Below are 17306 nucleotides of genomic sequence, written 5' to 3'. Positions count from 1 at the left end.
GGGAATCTGTAGTATTCTCATTAGGGGTGGGTGCTGAGCCAGGGCTAGATAATTTTTTTGTTTTTCACAAACTATCAAAGGGTCTAAAAAGCAGTCTGTCTACCCCAAACATCAACTGAATACTTTTTTAATGGGTTCATACTAGCCTGGAGAAAGTACTAGAAGGGAACTAGTGATCCCTCAGACCCCTGAAATTTTGTGGGTAGGGAAACTAAGACCCAGAGAAGAGAAACAACTGGCCCAGTGTCACAAGGTAGCTAATGATGGAGCCAGGATTCCAAGCGATTTTGTCTTGATTCCAAATCCAGTTTTCTTTCTTTTACATCATGCTACCTAGGGGGGGACTCCATAAATACTTGAGTTAATTGGATTCCATATTGGCTGGTGGCCTGGTAGGTGTGTCCATTCTTTGGACTGGACTTAGAATTTTTAGCTTGTTCTCTGGGGAGCTACTGAAGGGCTTCAGTTCTAGGGAAGCTGAAACAGCCCTACTAAATAGTAACCCTTCCTCCAGCTGATAGAGGACAATTGGCAACCTCTTCTGCCTGGCGGGGGGGGGGGGGGGGGGGGGGGGGGGGGGGGAGGATAATGTAGAAACTAGAGACTGTGGGGATGATAGAAATTTATGTGGGATCCTGAAATGGGAGCTTGAAGGCATGGGATGAAATTGGAGGTATTCAATCTCCAAGTGAGCAGATCACAATAACTGCCATTTAAGCACAAACCCACTTTTCAGTTTCTGGATAAAATTGAAAAGGGGGCAGAATGACCATAGGATTCAATTCTTTTCTTGATCTGATTCCTTAGGTTCCTATAATTCAATTCAATTCAGTGAAATGCAATACACTTTATGTTAGGTACATGTGATAAAAATATGAAAAATAATTGCCTCTACCTTCCAGGGGGTTGTACTCTATGGGGATGGAGGAGGAAATATCAGGAGTCATGTATACAAGTACAATAGATAGAGTGGAATGGGGACAAATGAGAGAGTCAAAGTTCATAGAGACAAAATGAAGAGGGAATGGGTAAATCAGGGAAGGCTTCATGGAGAAAGAATTGTCTTCTATGTCCCTGTATTCTAATTTGTATTCTCTTTATCTTCTCCTGCACTAGATTATAAGTTTCTTCAGGGTCTTATACATCTATATTTTCTCTTTTCCCTCCTAAAATTGTACTTATCACCTCTAGCTACTGTATCACAAAACATATTTGACATGATATATATATATATATATATATGTATGTGTGTGTGTGTGTGTGTGTGTGTGATTATAAGTATAGACAGGTATCTTTCACATACATAAGAACATGGTCCCTCAATTGGTCCCTCAAGTTAATTTGCATCTATTATTGCCTGGACTTCTGATTTCATTACCATAGGGAACTCTCAGTGTGGAAATACCCTTCAAGGAAGCAATTAGGCAACTCTTCTATAATATATATTCTTGTCTGGGGCATTGAAGGATTAAATGACTTGCCCTAGAATACCCCACCTCTGTTTCATAGGTAGAACTTCAATCCACATTTCCTGATTTCAAGGGCATCCCTTGATTTTATTTTTTGTTCTACTATTTTTCCTAATAGCTAAATGAAACATTTTTAAATGATCAAGGAGATGATACCTACTGTGCCCATCTCTCACATATATAACTACACACACACACACAAACACACACACACATTCAGACTTAAGCCAATTTTAAGAATGATGTAATAAAAGGTACCAGCTACCCAAAATAAGGCCCCAGATTTGAAATGCAGATGAGCCTATTTTACAGTTAAAAAAACAAGGAAAAAGGAGGTGGGCTTTAATCCTGGGTTTTATCTCCTCCCATGGGATGCTAGGAAATAGAGGACAGCAGGTAGGTTCCTGGAATTTTCCTCACTGAAAGAGAATGTATTGGCTGCCTGGGAATGCTAAGATGTTCCTTCTTCATCTTTCCGGCATTGGTTCCTGTGGAGGTCTGCTCCAGACGACAAATCTTTCGGGGCAAGGGGCTGCCTGGAGACATCTCAAGCAATTGATGCCTGGGGTTTTCCCATAAGGTAGAACCACCTCTTTCCCTTAAGCTTCACCTGCTCCCTTAGAAGCTGTCAAGTTTCCTGGCATTTTTATTAAGGATTTCAGGACCCTGGAGATACATTTCTGAGTATGACAAGCTACCCAAAGAGAAACTTAGTCATTCTGCTTTTTATTTAAAGGTCTCACAGGAATTAGCAAAAGAGCACCCAGGAGGTGGAATCCAAGTTCTGCCCCCTCATTATCTGTGTGACCTTGGACAAGGTACTTCTCTCTGGGCTTTGGTTTTCTCCAACAGCCAAAATGTAGTGGTTGGAGTACATGAATACAATTTATAACAGTCTATGACTATATGAAATGCTTTCCTATCTCCAAAACTGGGGGAGGGTGAATATTGAATCAGGATAGCATACACAACCTTGGACTCAGAGTCTTTTCTTATGTCCTTTGCCTGAAACTTAGCTTCTAAGAGTCTATCTCCTGCTGATTTCCTTTGTTGGGGGATAGTGGGCTTCATAGTTCTCATGTTTATCTGCACTGGCACTGTGGTTGATGATGACAACAAAACACAGATAAGGCAGTAAATTGTTACCCCAACTGTCAGGGAGCAAGCTAGAGTCTGGGGGCCAGACATGGCCATAAGTTGGAAGTAGGCCAGTAGTCAAGAGTCTAGAAATACAACAAAAATGTGATGTCTCAGCAAAGCTGTGGCCTATAAACATATGAATGGATGAGAACAAGGACAATTCTAAAACCACTATTATTGTACAAAGATAGCTAGATCAATTGAACTGCCAAGGTAGGAAGACAGCAGCTATGAGCACTCTCAGTAAGATGGAACTCCCCCACTCCCCCCCCCTTGAAGACCCCTGCAAGTAGAAGAAAACCAGGTTTGCTCATGATAAATAAGAGGGGTCTCTGTGGTGGTTCAAGCCCTATTAGAATGTTATTTAAATGGGAAAGCCCATGCTTGGTTCCAAGGGAAAAGTTTTAAAGGCAGAAATTCCATTTTGCAGCTCCAAAAGTGAAATATAGCCTTGGCCAGGCCCTGGGGAATGAACTTATGAATTTAAAAAAAAAAGGACTTTGCAACATGTAGGAGTAGGAGAAGAACATGATCCATTTTTACTTCATTTCTTCTTTCCTTCCTCTTGGAACTTATGTATTTGGGGATTTTAGATTTTATTTTTGAAAGGTCAGGAGGTAATGTAGGTAATTTTTCATTAAGATGACTGGGATGAGAGAGTGAGATTGATCCTTAATGGTGGAACACAAATTTTCAAGTAGTCTTATCTGGATTTCCTCTCTGTTCCACTCTTCTGTTACCTCATTTAATGCAAATAGCACATTATCAAATATTTCCTTAAGGGAAATTTACAAAGTTAGATGTAGAGAAATCATTTTTTAATCTACAATTTGTGATAAATCAATGAGATAAGGTGACTAAGAACCATTTTCAGAGTTGGGAAAATAGCCTTGTTATTCAGAACCCTAGTAATGGGATTTTACTTTTACTTATACAAAAGGAAAACAGAGTTGCTAAGCAGATTGATAGTTTAACAAGCCTACTTGAAAGCAGGCTTTCAGAGGCATCATTTGCATTTTGACAATGAATGTGCAAATTATAAATGGTTCCTTATCTATTTTTAAAGCACTTATGAGATTCTCTAAAGATATATAGCCCTGTTCTGTGCATCCTCCCCATGTAGTCAACAATGACACTCTATAGATACCTGAAAGTAGGAAACTGTGCATTGTTTTAAAATTGCTCTATTTCCGGAACTTTTCATTAATTCTGACTGACCTCTTTCCCTTCTCAATTAAAATGAATTAGTGTTGTTTTACAGTTGCCTTTAAACTTTGAAGTTAGAATCAGGGAGTGCAATGAGTCACCCGTGGGTTTAGAGAGTAGAGAGAGGTGGGGAGGGAGAAAGTTGAGAAGGAGGGCAGAAGAAGTTGATAAGGGGAGAAGGATGAGAGTACAGAGTAAAAGAAGTAAAATCCTGAGTGTAGCCTCCTTGGAGCTCTTCATTCTGGGTCCCCAGTTAGTTATATCAAACCAGGGGTGCAGCTAGGTGGCCCAGTGGATAGAGTACCTGCCTGGGAGTCAGGAGGACCTGAGTTCAAATCTAGTCTCAGACACTTAATAATTACCTAGTTGCCTGACTTTAGGCAAGTCACTTAACCCCATTGCCTTAAATAAATAAAATTTAAAATAAAAAAAAAAAGATCAAGCCAGGGCTATCTAAAAATCTGACCTGCAGGATGCATATGACCATAGTGCAATTTTATGCAGGTCACCTGTGGGTTTACAAAATGCTTTAGTAAAGGAAACCAAACTACTACAGAGCTTTCATTAAAATGGAAATATCAAAATTTTTGTTTCAATAAAAACTTTTAAAAGTAAGGTTGGACAGCCCTTATCTAAACTATAGCTCAAGATCCCCATTGATTGAGTTTGTGTTTACTGGTCAGCCAGATGATACACTTGGTTTATACTAAAGGTGTTTAAAAGTAATAGTAATTTAAATGAAATAATAGAGTAACATTCCATTCATAAACCTTGAATTCATTCTCTCTTAAATATGTATATACACAGTGGGAGTAATTGATCTTTATGGAGATCATGCTCAAGGCATCCACACATGAGTGGCCAGGGCAACTACATGAAAGGATACCTATATCTATCTATCTATCTATCTATCTATCTATCTATCTATCTATCTATCTATCTAGATATATCTAGAAATATAGATATAGATTAGATATAGATATATGTATATGGAACATGTCTATCCAGAGCACAAGCATAAGGTTAACTTATACCTCTAACACTGAAAAGCTATTCTGAGAAATAAATAGCAGCTTGAGGTGGAGGAATAGATAGATAGTGAAAGAAGAGGGGACTTGGAAAAGCTGTAGGGATGCTAAAAAGGACTCAGAAGGAAAGAGTAGAAAAAAGTGGGGGAAACCAATAAGGAGATGGAAAGGACAAAAGTAGAAGCCACTGAATGGGACATACCTTAGTTAATATAATTTTAATGTTCATATGACAATATATGAAGATTTTTTAAAATTTCCATGAATGTTTTCTTTTTTATACCATGTTTTATTTTTTATTTTATTTTTATTTTTAAATTTTTATTAAAGATTTTATTTTGAGTTTTACAATTTTCCCCCTAATCTTACTTCCCTCCTTCTACCCCCTATAGAAGGCAATTTGTCAGTCTTTACATTGTTTCTATGTTATACATTGATCCAAATTGAGTGTGATGAGAGAGAAATCATATCCTTAAGGAAGAAACAAAAAGTATAAGAGATAGCAAGATCAGACAATAAGATAGTTTTTTCCCCCTAAATTAAAGGAAATAGTCCTTGGACTTCGTTCAAACTCCACAATTCTTTCTCTGGATACAGATGGTATTCTCCATTGCAGAGAACCCCAAATTGTCCCTGATTGTTGCACTGATGGAACGAGCAAGTCCATCAAGGTTGATCATCACCCTGATGTTGCTCTTAGGATGTACAATGTTTTTCTGGTTCTGCTCATCTCACTCAGCATCAGTTCATGCAGATCCCTCCAGGCTTCCCTGAATTCCCATTCCTCCTGGTTTCTAATGGAACAATAGTGTTCCATGACATACATATACCACAGTTTGCTAAGCCCTTCCCCAATCGAAGGATATTTACTTGATTTCCAATTCTTTGCTACCACAAACAGGGCTGCTATGAATATTTTTGTACAAGTGATGTTTTTAACCTTTTTCATCATCTCTTCAGGGTATAGACCCAGTAGTGGTATTGCTGGATCAAAGGGTATGCACATTTTTGTTGCCCTTTGGGTGTAGTTCCAAATTTCTCTCCAGAAAGGTTTGATGAGTTCACAGCTCCACCAGCAATGTAATAGTGTCCCAGATTTCCCACAACCCTTTCAACAATGATCATTATCCTTTCTGGTCATATTGGCCAGTCTGAGAGGTGTGAGGTGGTACCTCAGAGAAGTTTTAATTTGCATTTCTCTAATAATTAATGATTTAGAGCAATTTTTCATATGACTATGAATTGCTTTGATCTCCTCATCTGTAAATTGCCTTTGCATATTTTTTGACCATTTGTCAACTGGGGAATGGCTTTTTTTCTTTTAAATATGACTCAGTTCTCTGTATATTTTAGAAATGAGTCTTTTGTCAGAAACATTAGTTATAAAGATTGTTTCCCAATTACTACATTTCTTTTGATCTTGGTTACAGTGGTTTTGTCTGTGCAAAAGCCTTTTAATTTAATGTAATCAAAATCATCTAGTTGGTTTTTGGTGATGTTCTCCATCTCTTCTTTAGTCATAAACTGCTTCCCTTTCCATAGATCTGACAGGTAAACTAGTCCTTGATTTTCTAATTTGCTTATAGTATTGTTTTTTTATGTCTAAATCCTGTACCCATTTTGATCTTACCTTGGTATAGGATGTGAGGTGTTGGTTTAATTTAAGTTTCTTCCATACTAACTTCCAATTTTCCCAGCAGTTTTTACATGAATGTTTTCATAAAGTAAAAGCAGGGAAGGAAAACATTGGGGGTGACAGGAAGATTGGGGCAGAAATAAAAGACAGAGTATATTGCAAAAGGGTGTGGCAAGGTAGGAGCACCAAAGGCAAACTAAGTGTGGCAATCATTGGTCCAGGGTCCTAATCCAACTTCTGTCACTAGTTCACTGTGTAACCTTAGTCAAACCATCCCCCACCACCTCCTAGAGTTCACTTTTCTTCTTCATGAAATAAAATGGTTGAGCAAAATCAGACTTCAAATTTGGTGGATACTTGGGCTGTTTGAAGCACCCCAAAGCAAACTCTGCAACCCTTTTTCTGCTTAGACAAACATATAATCAATTTGATAGGTTATGTTTGAAAATAAAGACCTAGATAATATAGCAGAAACCTTAAAACAACACAGTTTAAACTGAAGATCACCCTAAAATGCCTTACAGTTTTGCCTCTGATTTCTGTTTTCCCATTTCTCAGGAGACTGGAGGAGGTTCTGGGTGCTAGGTACTATAGGTAATCATTGGTCTAAGGAGGTCTAGTTGGCATGGGACCAATTTCTGCCTATTTAACCACCTGTAATTTCTGTTATGCCATATTTATGAATTGCCTCAAGAATGAATTGTTAAAAAATTGGAGACTGGGGGATCAGGTTAGGGAAAAGAAGATGTTTAATTCCTGTTCCTCACCACTGAGCTTCATGATTGAATGGGCTGGTGGTGTTGGATCAGAGTGGGTAGAACATAGCATGAGGAACTGACCCTGTTCTAGGAGTGGGAAACCAGGATGGCCCTTTGTGGGAGACAATACAGAGCTGCCCTCCACCCTCCACTAGAGTTCCTTTTTTTTTTGAACTTGTAATAATAATTACTGTATCTATTTCAAGGCACCTCATTCTCTTCAAAATCAGTCAGCCTGAAAAGCCCCAGGTCGCACCTGACCTCAAGCATTGATTGGTTTGTAAGTACTCAATCTATGTCTCCTAATGGGCAAGGAGGATTCACAGCTCATTCATCATGCATTCTACAGTCAACATATATTTATGAGGCACCTTCATGCAAGCAGAGGGGGAAGAAAAATTGAGGAAAACATAGAAGATAATCTTAATTTGCAACCTCCCCAGTCTTTATTATCCAGGGGGTTGGAGGAAGGATCTATTTGGGACAGGTGTATGTTGGTCTCCAAATCCTCTGCCTGGTTTCCAAATATTTGGCCCTAAGTTCCTGCCTATGGTTTTTTCTGTTGCTGTTTAGTCAGAAGCTCTTGACCAGGTGGGGAGTTACTAAAGATTGATGCTGGTAGAGCTTTGTCAAATATTTGAAAGCAGAAAGGACAGGGGCACTTCAGAGATTGCTATCTTCATTTATCTCCCTACAAACCATTTGGCATTTGTCTGTATGTGTTTGTGTGTGTGTGTGTGTGTGTGTGTGTGTGTGTGTGTGTGTGTGTGTGTGTGTGTGTATGTGTGAGAGGGGGCAGATCAGACCTATGATTTCATAGATCTAGGGAAGTCCCAGTGAAGGAAACTCACTCTACCAATACAGAGCAACTCACAACCTTAGAGTGTTGTCCAGGGCACTAAAAGGTTAAATGGTTTGTCCTTGGTCACACAAGTCAGTATGTAGCAGAGGTGGGACTTGACCCCAGGTCTTCCCAATTTGAAGATCAACACTCTCATCTGCTGCTATATGTTTCCTCTCTTCTTTAGGAAAGTTTTCTAGAAAATGTTGGAAGCTTCTTCTGGGATACTCTAAGCTTCTTGTCCTAGCTTCCCCTGGGGTTCACCTTGGAGTGGCCCACACATTAGGGCAGTGCTGGAATAGAGATTTTAATGATAAGTAAGTGAGTTTGTCTGGTTCCTGAAATTAGAGGCATGTGGATAAATCTTCTGCAGATGCTTGTAAGAGGAATCTGCTTTAAACCATGAATGGGGCTTTTGTGTTTCCTCACTTATTTCTGTGTGAGCTGTGATTCCATTTTAATGAAATAGCCAGCTGTTTGGCCTCTGCTGGTACCCTGGTATCATGTCTGTGCACACTGACTCTGGGGTATGTGGCTGATGGGGACAGGAGTACTTGGTACTTGGTTTTGCTAAGCCATTTGAGGTCAGCCTCACTCACTGTGTCTGTCCCTTTGGTGTCCATTAGTAAAGGGCATAGATAGGCACCCAGTGATCTCACTATCACAGAGAATGTTCCACAACTGGCTAATGTCCAAAATTATCTTTTGAATGTCTGGATAATATCCATTGCAATGGAAAATTCCCAGTTACAAAGGTGAATATGACATGAATTTCATGACTTTTTCTTTTGACTAATTAAACCTGAGGGTTAATGAAGGATTTCTTTGTCTTTAACTGAGACCCTTAGTAGCTACAGAGTTTTTTATCTGGAAGTTGCCTTAGAATCATTTATTGGAATAGCTTGTTGTACAGAGGAAGAAGAGATGAGGCCCAGAGAGGAAATGCATGACTTTTCCAAGATCATGCATACAATAAGCCAAGGCTCAACAGATCCTAAGTCCCAGTGGGTTGTCCTTCTGTCCTTCCAACACTGCTTTTGTCCACAGACTGCCTTTCCAGTCTGTAGTGGGCTTTCTCCTCACCTCTGCCTCCTTCAAAGCTCAACTCCACTCCCCCCCCCCCACTAAGGGAGGTGATAACATTCCCTGATTCTTCTGACTCTGCTCTCCTCCCACCATTTCCTTACTTTTACTTTTCATTTTGATTCTATCTAAATGGGATCATGTTGTTTTCTGGAATAGAAAGTAAGTTCCTAGAGGGTAGGCTCTGTTTTTGTCTTTAAATCTCTCCCCTAGCAAATTATAGACACTTTAATAAATGACTGCTAATTGATAGATGGATAGCTAGGTGGTATAGGGGAAAGAGTACTGGGTTTGGAATCAGAAAGACATCTTCATAAATTCAAATCTAGTCTCAGACATTTACTAGCTGTGTGATCCTGGGTAAGCCACTTAACTCTATTTGCCTCAGTCTCTTCATCTGTAAAATGAGTTGAAAAAGGAAATGGCAAACCACTCAATTATTTTTGCCACAAAAAATCCAAATAGGGTCAAGAAAAGCCTAAAATGACTAAAAATTATTGAACAACAATTTCTTACTAACATTTCCCTTGCATTCTAAAGTTTTTATTTAAAATTCTTTTTAAAAAAAATTATTTATTTAAGGCAATGGGATCAAGTGACTTACCCAAGGTCATACAGCTAGGCAATTAAGAAGTGTCAGAATAAGTGTTTGAACTCAGGTTCTCCTGACTCCAGGGTCAGTACTCTGTCCACTGCACCACCTAACTGCCCTTAAAATTCTTATTATTTTTTACATCCCTTTCATTTCCAGATATATTCCTTTCTCCTTCCATACAGAGACAGCCATTTCAATAGGAAAGAATGAAAATAAGAGAAATAAAACAGCATTTCAATTTCCACTTTACAGACTGCTTTCATTTTAACCATACTCTAAGTTAGCCTGGTTCAAACATTATTATTCTAGTTTGCAGATGATATAAATGAGTCTCTGAGAAGTCCAATGATTTACTGCCAGTTACAATGGTAATAAGTGTTTGGGGGGTAAGATTTGAATTTGGGTCTCTGCAGTCCAACAGTCCACTCCATCTGCTGCAACATGATATCTCTCAGGTGACTGTGTAGCTTTTTTAACTTTTCCTCTCTGAAACTCATCATTTTCTCCTCTGTATAGTAAGAGACTCCAGTAAATGACTTGAAGGAAACTTCCAGGTATGAACATCTTTTTATCCTGTGTTCTGATGGAGTTGTTTATGTAGGCAGCCATCCTCCAACACTCCCTGCCATGCTTAACTCTGCTTCTCCCCTCTTTTCTGAGATTCCATCTAACAGGTATGTGCTCAGGTTTGGTGCAGAGGCATTTCCTGCTCAGTGGCGTGGAGGGCACACATTGGAGAGGAGCTGGAGAAAATTCCAACTCAACCCTCTACCCAAGCTGATCCTCTGCCCTTTCAGCTTTCTGCTCAGCATACATTTGGGGAGGCATGAATAAAAACCCCACTGAGATTCATTATATGCTCAAAGAATGATCTCTGTGTGTCTGAAATCCTTAGCTTACTGACTTTTATGAACCAGCCCCGAGAGGACAACCTTTCTGGGTTTCCAACCCTTCTTCTCTGTCCATATCCAGTGTGCAGAGCTAGTCATAAGGGTCATCAGGAAAATATTAAGGCCAGAGGGATGGATTGTCAATTGTGGGAGTCCCATCTCCCTAGGGAATGTAGATTACTTCCTGAGCAGGTCCAGGGGGCAGGCACCATATCTATTTACCTTCCTTGGCAGATGTGCCCAGCTCATCTTCTTGGTCTGTGGTTATGAATATATCCACCCAAGGCAATTCAATTTTTGGACTATGTCCCTCTTGATCACCTATGTTTCTTTTAAAACATTGTCTTTCTGGGAGGGTCATTGTAGTGAGTAAGATTAGGTTTGGGCAATTAGGTGCCAACTCATTGTTCCCTGGTTATGTGCTTTCCTCAGGGGTGGGGAAATGGAAACATCTTAGACATGGCCCCTCAAGTAGTGGACAATGTAGTATAAAGAAATATGGATAACATACTATACAAATTACCTTAATCTTTTAAATGTTTCATGGCTCGTGGAAATTAGGAGTGGGCTGGAATCATCAGATAAGATTTCAAGGGAAAGGAGCAGCAGTGGTGTGGCAGACAGAGCACTGGCCCTGGAGTCAGGAGGACCTGAGTTCAAATTTGACTTCAGACACTTAATGATTACCTAGCTGTATTGACTTTAGGCAAGTTACTTATCCTCATTACCTTGCAAAACCTTAAAAAATACGTTTTCAGGGAAGACAAACAAGATCAAGATGGGTCATGAACAATGAATAGAATTTGGAAAGGAGGAAGAAAGGCATTCTAGATGGAGGGAACAGAATGAGCAAAAAGCTTGGGGGCAGAAGGGTTAAATGTGGCATGAGAAAGCTAATGAATTTAAGGTTGGAGTTGCAGTTGAGCTTATACCAGAAAGGAAAGGTCCCCCAGAGAACTGTGATTCAGTCCTTGAAAAGGCATCTTTACTTTCTGGGGTGAAAAAAAGGAGGAAGGCCCAAATAAATATTTTTACGTGACACTTGTAATTGAATATCATAAAAATTGCAAGATCTGATTCTCTTAGCTTTATTTTGCCAGAATGAGCCTAGAAAATGAGCAGGACCTATGGGTTTTATTCCTGTCTTTGAAACAAGCTGTTTGACCATGGATAAATCATGTAGCTTTTTTGATTAAGTGGGAAAGTATTTATTAAATTCTTACTATAGACAAAGTGGCAGCTAGGTATCAAAGTGCTGGGCTTGGAGTTAGGAAGATTCATCTTCTTGAGTTCAAATACAGCCTCAGACACTTATTAGCTGTACTTGACCCATCTGTAAAAGGTGCTGAAGGAAGAAATGACAAACCACTCTTTTTTCTTTGTCAAGAAAACCTTCCCCTAAGTTATCATTCTGTATCAAACAAGTTAAAAGAGGAATCTAGTTTAAAAAAACAAATTTCAAAATGTTCTTCACTTGGGCAAAATAAAAAACTAGAAATGATGCAGATTATCTGTTCTCTAGGTCAATAAAAATCAAGGACTTTTACATTGGATTCCATTTTTTCTCAAGTAGAAATAAACTGTCACTTTAAAAATCTCTGAACCTTTGGCTACTTTATTGTCCTAACAGAAATCTACCTTCTATTCAATCCTTCTCCACACTGAAATTACTCATATCTTTCAAAGTCTTAACCAAAATCTACTTCTTTTTGCACATCTTAACCCTTCTAGAATCTCTAAACTATCCTATATTTTTCAATCAGTTGGTCCTTAGCATATATACAACCTTGCATTGCTAGTTAACTTTTTCTATAGTAGTTCCTATTGCTTCATATTCTCAGGGGACAAGGGACGTGGTCTTGCTGTTTTTTGTATACTCTCAAAACCAATGTAGAACCTGGCCTTCATCTGGCACTTCATTACTGTTTGCTCACTGATTGGTTGATTTTTAACTCCTAAATCCTGCTAAGACTCCTCTAGCAGATTTTTTTTTCATTTAAGCCAGGGATTAATTTCTAGATCATTTTATTGCTAGATATTCCATTTTGGAACAGCACATACCTTGAGAAGTGTGTGTGTGTGTGTGTGTGTGTGTGTGTGTGTGTGTGTAAGAGACAGAAAAAGAGATAGTAAGAGATGGAGGGAAAGAAAGAAGACAGGAGAGAGACAGAGGGAGGGATAGATAGGGGGGAGAGAGAGAGAGAGAGAGAGAGAGAGAGAGAGAGAGAGAGAGAGAGAGAGAGAGAGAGAGAGAGAGAAAGTGATACTTATTTTGAAGCAATCTTCTGAATAAAGTGTATTTGGGGATAAGAGTCTTTGCCTGTTTAAGGCTTTTGTGGATTGTTACAGTCTTTATTTGGGAATTAAACCTTTCTCAACTATGTGCTTCCTTCCCTCTCTTGGGAAGATGCTGGCATCACACTATCACACTGTAGGCTCTGACTCTCAAGGGACAGCAGTCAAGAGGCCCATCAGAAACTAAGTCAAGTCCCCACTTCAGGAGACTGATTTTCTATTGAACCTAAGTGGGAGAACTGTAGCATAGCCAGTATTTAAAAGAGGTTGGGGTAGAATCAGTTTTTCCTTATGGTAACCATGGATTCTTTCTGAGTGAACAAGGCTGTGCTCCCAGTCCATTTAATATTGGGTTACCTAGTGTTTTGATCTTATAATGTTACTCTCCCTTTTTCCAAAAGGGGAATATAATGCATATTGATCACAAACCATGGTATTGCAGATTTAGAAGGAAGAGCATACCAAGGTCTTCCTTCATTTTACAGTTGGGGATACTGGGCCCCAAGGAGGACAAATAAGCTACAGAATTCATTATACTGCTATATGCCTTGGACCTGATAAATATATTCATTCCTTTCAATGGATCAGATTATAGACCTCTTCAATGCCTCCTCCTCCTATCCATAACATTCAAGATCTCTCTGAAAGGAGGAAAGGAAAAAAAAAACATAGAGCCTCTTCTTGAAGAAGATTCCTTGTACAATCAGCTAAAAGGGGTGGGTCTTCCCCAAAGAATAGGAAACTTGTCCTGAGGGCCTAAGCCATTCAATTCCCCTAGGAGCAGCTCTGATCTGTAAAACTTCTTCTCAGAAATATTTTGAACCATGGTTAAAACCATATAGTCACTGAAATTTAATTAAGATATATCTTTGTCTTCTCAGCTTGGTTTCAATGGGCCTGGCCGTGCTACACACACACACACACACACACACACACACACACACACACACACACACACAAAGATATATGGATATACACACATACCTAAACATATATACACATACATACAATCATAAAGCCCCAATAAGATGTATTTTTTGTAAAAACTCATCAAATGCCAAGCAGCTGCTCACTGTCCTGTAAATTCATCAAGTTACTGGGGAACTCCATTGATCAATTATTTTGAGTTTTATTTATAAATTGTAATTTGTGATGGAATGTAGGTGTCCAAAAAGCAAGTATGTGTTGGGGACCAGTGGGAACTCAAAGTTGTACTGCTTATTACATTGGGGGGGGTAGTCCTGAGAGCCCTGCTTTAGCTGGAAATCTGACCTCAGTTGGAGGGGGTAATCTGGGTACTTGATAAGGGATATCAGGAGAGAGAAACAGGAACTGAAACCCAGGAATCCAGTCATGGATGATACAGTGACAGAAGGATTCAAGGGCAGCTGGTTAGGGTGTCTGGTTAGCAGGATCCAGAGAGCAGGAACAGACAAAACCTGAAAGCAGGAAACCCAAGACAGAAGAATCACACATTCATTTTTTAAACTTTTGAGTTCCAAATTCTTTCCCTTCCTCCTGCTAAGCCCCCAATCCCCCCCCACATTGAGAAGGCAAACAATTTGATAATAGATTATAAATGTATTGGACTAATTTTCTTTGTTTTGTCATTTTATCTATATTAAAGGAAAGAGGCTCCCTGGTCATCTAATCCATCTCATAAAATCTGGATTTCTACACCTCATTTTTGCTACTAATTTGTTATATGAAGTTGAGCAAATCAATTATGCAACCTGAGTCTCAGTTTTTTTCATCTGTAAATTAAGGAGGATCCAACATATGTGCTTTAAGGACCCTTCCAACTCTAAATTCTATAATTCTATGACTAAATCAGAATTTTTTAACCCTTTTGTGCCATGGATCTCTGTTGATGAAACCAATGGACCTCCTCAGAATATGTCAATCAAAGAGAATACTGAATGAGATGAGTAAAAATAAAAATGTATCTTTTTCTTATACAAATTCATAGATTTCATGAAATCTACCCACAGACCTATGAGTGTCCATGGACCACAGGTTAATAAGTCCCATCTCTACAACCCCCATTGATCTAAAATGTATGAAATATTATGATTCCTGGACTCCAGGTCATTTTGGTGAGCCCATGAAACCCTAGCCCTTTTGGGGTCCCACTTGTAGGAGAGGGTAGCAATAACTTTGGGATAGTATTGCAAAACACTTCTAGCCTGCACTTGACAAGAGAGGAAATAACATTAAATTTGACACCTTTCAGCCCAGACACTACTTAGAGCTCTCCAGGGTCCTGACCCTGATCTCATATCAAGATCAGCATTCTCTCTCTCTCTCTCTCTCTCTCTCTCTCTCTCTCTCTCTCTCTCTCTCTCTCTCTCTCTCTCTCTCTCATAAACACTATGGTCCTGAAAGGCACAAATAGTCTTTGGTTATTGACATACTCTAATATTTACATGGTGTCCTAAGTTTTACACAGTGCTCTGTTTGTGTGTGTGTGTGTGTGTGTGTGTGTGTGTGTGTGCATTATTTCATTGAAGCATCCAAAAGAATTCTATGAGATAGGTCAAAAGGGGTATTATTTTCCCTCTTTGACAAATGAAGAAGCTGAGGCCTAATGGGGCTAATTGATTTGTCTGTGCCTACTCAGCTAGTGTCAGCCCCTTTTTTTGTTCTTGACCTCAAATCCTGCTCTTTCCCCATTCTACTATGCTACCTTAAATCTTTGGGACCAGTATCCTTTGCTCAAGTTATTATCCCAGTGATTTATCATTGCCTCTTCCAAATATCTTCCAAGATGCCATGTGATAAGGAATTTCGGTCTTCTGACATTGATTCCCAAGACTCTCACTCTTTTGTCTCTTGATTACTATAGACTTTGTCCTTTTCCCTGAATTTAGCTATTCTGAACCTCCTTCTTCTATTTTTCTGCCTCTAATATACCAGCTTACACCTTGACCAATGCAGGTTTGTTCCAGTATGCTGTTTGACAATTCCTTGTCTTCTTTTCTTAATGCTAATGGATGGTGTCCAGGGCCTGGTATTCCATCTCTAAGATGGATAATTAGCTGCCAGATTGGGAGTTCTGTGAGGGTAGAAGGTAAGTAATTCTTACTTATCTTGTGCCCCCTGTAGAGCCTCGGCAGGGTTCTGTGCTTGAATGAAGTGCTTAGTCAATGGCCAGCCCCTCAAATTGCATTAAATGTTGACCGGCATGAAGGATGACCTTGGAGATGAGGTGAACTGATTTTGAAAAGGAAACTTTAAAGCCCATTCTGGGGTAGGGAACATGTTGTTCCTTGCCCCCTGTGATGTTAGAAGAGTAAAGTGGCCCCTTCCTCCCCAATTTAAATACATTTGTTTCTTAGCAACCACCTGCCCACAGCCTGGCTTTTTACTACTCAACTTGCCATCATTCATAGAGCTTTGCTCAGAGACTGCTCTCTAAAAGGACTAGAACAAAGCAGGTCCAGGAGAACAACATAACAGGCTTTAAAAGCAAAAAATGTAAAGTGGCTTACTCACCTCCCTCCTCTCCCCCAATCCCTGCCTCCCTTTTCCTGAGGCTGGGCTTTGTCTGTTGTTGGCAGTAGCACTTTCTGGGAAGGCAGCTGAAGTTATTTCCTGGGTTTGGAGAACTGTTCATATTCACTATTAGAAGGTAAGTGGTTTATATTTTTTTTATTCCTAACTTTACAGATGAGGGACCCACAGCTGGACAGCAGTTCATCTGAAAAAAACATGGGCAGTTTTAGTGGATAGCAAGCTTAATATGAACCAACAGGATCACATGACAACAATATGAACAAGTTCTTAGGTGGCATAATTCCCATGGTAGCTGGGAGTAATGAGCTAATTTTTTCTCCTCCAGACCAGGTTCTGCCTTGGTCATATCACTCCAGAGAACTTTGTTCAGGTGTAAGTACAACATTTTGGATAAAATGGTGAATGTTCAGAGGAGATAAACCAGGATGATGAAAGACTTGAAGTTAATGAAGTTTGAGAAAGTGGGGCATGTCTAGCCCATAGAAGAGAAGACTCTGTGGGATCTGCTAACCATCTTAAAGCATGGACATGAATGTGAAAGAAGGCAGTTTTAGGAGCAATGGATGGAAGCAATAAAGAAGCAAATTTAGATTTGCTTCAAGAAAAACTTTCCCAGAGTGAAATGGGCTATCAGAGGAGTTTCCTGTCTTTGGAGGTCTTCACATAAAGTCTAAATGACTATATGATGAGTATTTTGTATTTTTTTTGGGGGGGGGGTAGGGGTTGAACTAGGTGGAGTTAAAAGTGACTTTAAAATTCTATGAAAAAACACTTCCATCAAATTCAGTACAACAAACATTTATTAATCCTTAAATATGTGCAAGGCCAATTTGTTAGGTTTTGGGTGTG

The 17306-nt window shown here is 39.4% G+C and overlaps 1 protein-coding gene across 12 annotated transcripts in view; it reads left to right on the top strand.

Annotated features, from left to right (window-relative positions):
- ATP2B2 (ATPase plasma membrane Ca2+ transporting 2) overlaps window positions 1–17306 on the top strand; it is a 681398-nt gene that overhangs the window by 146698 nt on the left and 517394 nt on the right. Inside the window, exon 1 of one of the 12 annotated variants that reach the window (XM_074198573.1) lies at window positions 627–16572. The exons of the other annotated variants lie outside the window; for them this stretch is intronic. The gene's annotated coding sequence lies outside the window, so the exon portion shown is untranslated. Of the gene's footprint in view, window positions 1–626; window positions 16573–17306 lie in introns of those variants that run through there. 12 annotated transcript variants of the gene reach the window in all.

Source organism: Macrotis lagotis, chromosome 8, assembly GCF_037893015.1.
Source record: "Macrotis lagotis isolate mMagLag1 chromosome 8, bilby.v1.9.chrom.fasta, whole genome shotgun sequence".
Lineage (NCBI taxonomy): Eukaryota > Metazoa > Chordata > Mammalia > Peramelemorphia > Peramelidae > Macrotis > Macrotis lagotis.
Note: the sequence above shows the minus strand (reverse complement) of the source record. Positions and strands in the feature narration are given on the sequence as shown.